This window comes from Haliotis rubra, unplaced genomic scaffold, assembly GCF_003918875.1.
Source record: "Haliotis rubra isolate DU_JTF1 unplaced genomic scaffold, ASM391887v1 Scf95, whole genome shotgun sequence".
In the NCBI taxonomy this organism is placed as follows: domain Eukaryota; kingdom Metazoa; phylum Mollusca; class Gastropoda; order Lepetellida; family Haliotidae; genus Haliotis; species Haliotis rubra.
Genome location: NW_025767690.1, coordinates 762,228 through 768,488, shown reverse-complemented (window position 1 = coordinate 768,488; position 6,261 = coordinate 762,228). Strand labels below are relative to the sequence as shown.

At 38.2% G+C, this 6,261-nt stretch overlaps 1 long non-coding RNA gene across 1 annotated transcript; it reads right to left on the bottom strand.

The window, feature by feature from the left end:
- Positions 1-326: 326 nt before the first annotated feature.
- On the bottom strand, positions 327-1,876 carry LOC124264872. Its single transcript, XR_006895279.1, has 2 exons — positions 1,790-1,876; positions 327-530 (listed from the first exon to the last, which is right to left on the bottom strand). It is a non-coding gene; the product is annotated as an uncharacterized LOC124264872 (long non-coding RNA).
- Between the last annotated feature and the right edge of the window lie 4,385 nt (positions 1,877-6,261).

Sequence of the window (6,261 nt, the reverse complement as noted above, 5' to 3'; positions counted from 1 at the left end):
TCGCTCGTGACGCCGAATATCCGGGTTCGATTCCCAACATGGGTACAATGTGTGAAGCCCATTTCTGGTGACCCCCGGAGTGATATTGCAGGAATATTGCTAAACGCTGCGTAAAACTCCTCACCCACTCACTTGGAGTAAAGAATACGGTTCGACTTCTGTTTTCTTTCATTCGACCAGAACAGGTGTTAAAAGGAAGTCTGCCTAATGTGAAGACTCCAGAATCCCCTGAAGTCCGTCGTGTTTTCCATTAACAACGTGATTGAAAAATTCAAGGACCCTTATGAAAAAGTATGTACAAGAAACAAAACAAAACAGATAATATATTTTTGGTATTATTTTATCATATTTCACAAGGAAAATGGCTGCTTGACAGGCATGTTGTTCAAGAGGTTATTACGCTTTGGTTATCTCCCTTGAAGTAGTCTCCTGAACGCGAAGACCGGATGGGAAGAGCGTGGTTCCCGGAAGTTGCTGAGGACAAGATCCTTGGAATTTGATGTTCTTCATCATGTCTTGTCCGTCAGATGCTGAAATAGTGACATAGCTAATCAGTACACAGTGGAATCAGATCAGACAGTGTGTTATTAGTCAACTAAAGTACTGGCTAACGTACATAATTACAGACCCGTGAAGATCCGGGTTAGAATATTGATCTTCAGTAACCCATGCTTGTCGTGAGAGGCGACTAACGGGATCGGGTGGTCAGGCTCGCTGACTTGGTTGACACTTGTCATCGGTTCCCAAATGCGTAGATTGATGCTCATGCTCTTGACCACTGGATTGTCTGGTCCAGACTCAATTATTACAGACCGTTGCCATACAGCTGGAATATTGCTGAGGGCGGCTTGAAACTAAACTCACTCTCTCACTCACATAATTACATAATGATTATATTAATATTTCTCTAACGTGGACAAACAAGAAACATTTTAAGATGTCCACAGTGCGTTGATTTTCGAGGTTACTATAGTTTACTGTAATTAAAGGCCAGATTAATTACAGTCATATTAGAAAAGTCGGACTTATTGAAAAAGAAAAGTCTTATCAAACCGGAGTTCCGTTATTTGCCGATTGAGTGTTTATGGTTTTACGCCGCTTTGAGTAATATTCCAACACTCTCACAAAGGGGACACCAGAAATAGGCTTCACAAATTATACCCATATGGAATTATGCGTTGCGAACAGAGCCTTTAACCTCTAGGCTACCCCAGAGGCCAGAAGAGAAAAAGAAAAGCCTTGTTAAACCGGACCATTCCGATTTTTGCCGAATGATTAACAGATGAATGATTTTACGCTGCTTTTAGCAATATTCAAACAACCTCATAAAGGGGACACCAGAAATAGACTTCACGCATTCTTCCTATGTGGGGAGGGAATCAAACCGGGGTTTTCGGCGTTGCGAAGGCTTTAACCACAAGGCTACCCCAGAGCCCAGACACAAACAGACGCTGATAATGGAAAGGATAAGTCTGCTTATATGTACATGTATATATGTGACCACAGATGATTTTCAAAAGTGCATTGGAATTACTTAAAATGACACTCGGGGCGGTGAGGTAGCCTAGTGATTAAAGCGTTCGCTCGTCACGTTGAAGATCCGGATTCGATTCCCCACATGAGTACAATGTGTGAAGCCCATTTCTGGTGTCCCTCGTCGCGATAGTGGTGGAATATTGCTCGAAGTGGAGTAAAACCAAACTGACTCACTAAAATGATACTCTACACAATGCTTCACAGTGGTAGTCGACGACCACTAGATGTATATGTCAACATCGTTTTGACTTACGATGACAGCTCTTGCATGAATTGGTATAGACAATCTTCGCTTTTTGCATGTCACGAGGCATGGTGATAATCTTCCGTGTTGCTCTTGATCTGAAGGAGAAACATGCAACATGTGACAGTTCCAGGTCCTTCTATCTGCATGAAACAAATGAGGATTGTGTTTGAAATCCAGAGAGAGAAAGTATGTTTGAGCTAAACAATTTATGGATTCTACATGTTCACTGTTCTATTCTTGATGAGTCATGAAATAGTTTTTCAAAGTAAGTTTAGATTTCAGAATACAGAATGCCTTAAAGTACTGATCACATAAAGGCTGTATTCTAGAATCAACACGAAAACACTAAACTATTTTGAATAATTTGATTTAAAGCTACGTTCGGGTTCGTAGACTTTGAATGAACCAAAATGAATGACTCGTGACTCAATACGTTTTGATGTAAAACAATTTCTAGAACAATCTACTTTGTATTTGCAACGCATGATTTAGAATTATTTAAGCGATATGCCAGAATACTCGAAACTGCATCAGACAAACCAGATATTTACATCATCAGCAACGACAAAACGACGTCGACTCACGTCATTGGCCATTCATGTTAGCGAGACTGACCACCGATCCATTTGCCCCTTACAACAATACAAGCAACGAGCTTCCGATTCGGATGCATCATTTGCATGCAATGCTATTGCAGGATATTGTTATTGTCGGTGGTTTGTTGTTTAACGCCGCACGCAGCAATATGCCAGCTATATGGCGGCGGTCTGTAAATATTCGAGTCTGGACCAACCAAATCAGCGAGTCTGACCACTCGATCCCGTTAGTCGCCTTTTACGACAAGCATGGGTTACTGAAGATCAATTCTAACCCGGATCTTCACGTGTTTTGCAGGATAAGGACTTACCTAGTATGCTGTTGAGTTGAGGGTTTGAGAAACGTTTCTTGCATCGTCCTATATATAGCTGCACAGCAAGTTTCATTATTTTTTACTCATTAACCCTTCAACAAGCAACAAAAGAAAGATACGCTGCTTTATTGGGGGTTGATTGTTGACATCACACAGCTGGAAAACGACGTCCATTTTGAATATTTATTAATTTTCTCAGATATGCTTCCCATGCATGGGTGTTTGCAAATGCAATTGCCTACCATCCATGTTTTGACATTTATGTTATCTGTAATTAAGTTTTAGACTGAACATTGCTTACCACTGAATGTCCTTGAGGTAGGAATAATAATGTCAGCTCTCTATAATTAGTAAAATATGAGGACATTTTACTTCCACGAGAACTATCTTTACACCTCTACATTTATTATAGCAATATTAGATATTTATATAAGCTATAATACATTGTGCTTTTGGATATTAGTCCAGGAATAATTTCGAACATGTTTGTGTGTTGTCATCTATCGATAAAATGTTCAATATATTATTCTCAGAACAGAACAGAATTTTATTCACTTATGCCTACATAGCATACTGAGGCAGTTCGGAGTTAAGTGTATTGGCATTTGGCTGCAGTTTAAATATCTTAAACTGGTTGATTGTGTGACATCAACATCTAGAAAGTTTCTTAATATAAATGACCGCCTCTGGTGGTTAGAGCGTCCTCCCGGAGCGCGGAAGGTCGCGGGTTCGATCCCCGACCGCGTCATACCAAAACGACGTTAAAATATGGTACTTGTTGGTCCCTGCCTGGCGCTCGGCATTAATGGGTACAACAAGGACTGGTCGGCTCGGAGTCAGTATACTGTGTCTGAGTGGGATATTCATGCTTCACTGCGGCATGGTATCTCAGTGGGCTAGCACTATAAACCAGCTTAAGTCTGGGCTAGTACAAGCAGCTTCACATACACATACACACGCATGCACGTCGTCATATGAGCGAAATATTCTCAAGCACGACATTAAACCTAATTTCACCTCACCTTAATATACATAAATGGCATTTTTACTTTTAAATACCTTTATCATACTGAAATAGAATGTATGTTTAGACAGTACAATATGTATAATTCTATTTTGTTATCACATATTTTGAAATATCTACACAGTATTGGCAAACGTAAAAATGGTGATACTTACTCTAAACACCAAAAGAAACGTTACCCTCCTTCCTTTATGAATTACTTGAAATACATCAAAGATATGTTGGAAGGTATTAGTTTACAAGAAAGCTTAACGACACAGCTTTATGCAAATCACGAAAAACAATTCTCAAATGCATTAATATTTAGGTGAAATGCATCTTTTTCAGAAGAGTTAAATTGTCCTATTTTCGACCATACCGAAATAAACCAATAACAGTGATTTAGATGTCCAAAAGAAAGGTTGAAATAAAGTTCTGCTTTGAGACAAAGATAAACCATTTCAAGTCACCATTTTTCAACTATTAAAACGAGAAACAACTGTTTTAGAGTGTGTAAAATTTAAAAGAATCATTCCTATGATTTCAGTCTTTCAAAACATTTTCTGCTGATTTGCATTAGTGAAAACAAATAAAATGTGTCTTTAATATTGTGTAAAAGTGTTTAGGAACATCTAAAATGATCTTTGTTTAGTGTATATCCAGCATAGGCTGGCATAAGATACATGGTCTCTCCAACACTGGCATATGGGGCCACCGACCTAAGCCAACTTGTAGTCGGTGTTTAGGAAGTCTGAATTGTATGAAGGCATAAATACATTATTGAGGAGATTTTGTGAAATTCATGTCAAATAGTATCCTTGATTATCTTAGACCTTCACTTACGTAAAGAGTCTATGTCACATCTCCAGATTTATTGGTCTTCAAGACAGTTTCCTAATTTCAATTTCGGGAATATTATTTTTTCTATTGTAGTTTTAAGTCCAGCTGCAGTTATAACCTGTTTGGAAGAGAATAATTTGAATGTAATTTTCTTACGAAAGTCACTTGAATACTTTCAATCATTTTTAAGTTTTCAGAGCCTCATATTTCTTAACGGTGTGTTGAAATAGGTGGTACAATGGCATCATTTTGGTTGGGTAGTTCTAGATAAGTTGTGTAATCTGACGTTTGATAATATAAATTTAATAGCTTTAAGGATGTTTTCACTATGTGATTGTTTTGTGAAAATACATTCATGGAAAATTACTCCAAAATGTTTGTATATTTTTACTCTTTACGATTCTGATGGTTGTTGTTCTGTAACATAAATGTATTTTCATATTCTTTCTAATTTTCGTTCAGTGTTAGAATTGTTCACTTGTCAACATATATTTATTGTTTCTGTAATTCCAGGCTCGCTGTGGCTATTGATACAGTGTCTTCAGCATATAACAGGACAATTAGTTTTGTGGAGGAAGACGAAACAGAAATGATGTTTGTGATCTGATCAATTTTTGGAATAGTTAGAGAATAAGCTATGAGGAATTGCAGACTATCAGATAATTCCTAATTTTGGACAGATATTGTGTAATTGCAATTTGTGAGTAATCTATTCCTGCTTTTACAGATAATCAGTTATGGCAAATGTAAACATATGTGATTTCGTGATCCCACGAAACATCAACTGAGACATATTGACGATGGAAAATATTTATCTCATGTATCTGCCGAAACAGGTGAGGTGAGGTGAGGTGAGGTGAGATGAAATGGGGTTAAACGTCGTACTTAAGAATATTTGACGACATACATTCGTGTGTATGTGCGGCTACTTGTACTAGCCCAGACTTAAGCTGGTTTTATAGAGCTAGCTCACTGAGATACCATGACGCGCAGTTAAGCATGAATAACCTACTCAGACACATTATACTGACTTCGAACTGACCAGTCCACGTTTCACCCATCAATGCCGAGCGACAGGCAGGGAACAACAAGTTCCATATTTTTAACATCTTTTTTGTATGACGATCCGCTCTCCGATTTGCCGAAACTAATTCCTTTGATCGTTAAAGGCAAATCAGCGGTGAAAACATGTATGAGTAGAGTATCAAAACGTCAGTGATAACACCACATGACACCAGGTGTTCGTGAAAACATATTTGGAATGAAATAGCTGGAACGAACTAGTGAAATCAGCATAAAGCAATGGTTGTTATTTCCACTGAGAGATACTGAGCTTAATTGCTCGATAATCTCAGCGTTAAAATGAAGAGTGGTACAGCTTTTGAACTGTCCTTATGCCTCAAAGAAAGACTTCAGATGTACGTGATATAAATATAGAGATATCTATAGTTATATCTATGTAGTGTAATAACACACGGACAGCCAAACACAACGGTTTAATGTATTGCCTCTATATCTAAGGAACAATGCACACCCAAGAGCTTGTCTAAGTCCAATATGTACTTCTTGATAGGTTTAAGACAAATTTTATTGGAAGCTTATCGAGCTATATGTGTAGGTCAACAGGTCACAGAGACACGATAACGCGGTTACAGAATGTCAGGGGGTCGTCTGTTTGTGGTATTCTTGGGATAAAACGCCGACTTATATAGATTTTTTGGAACG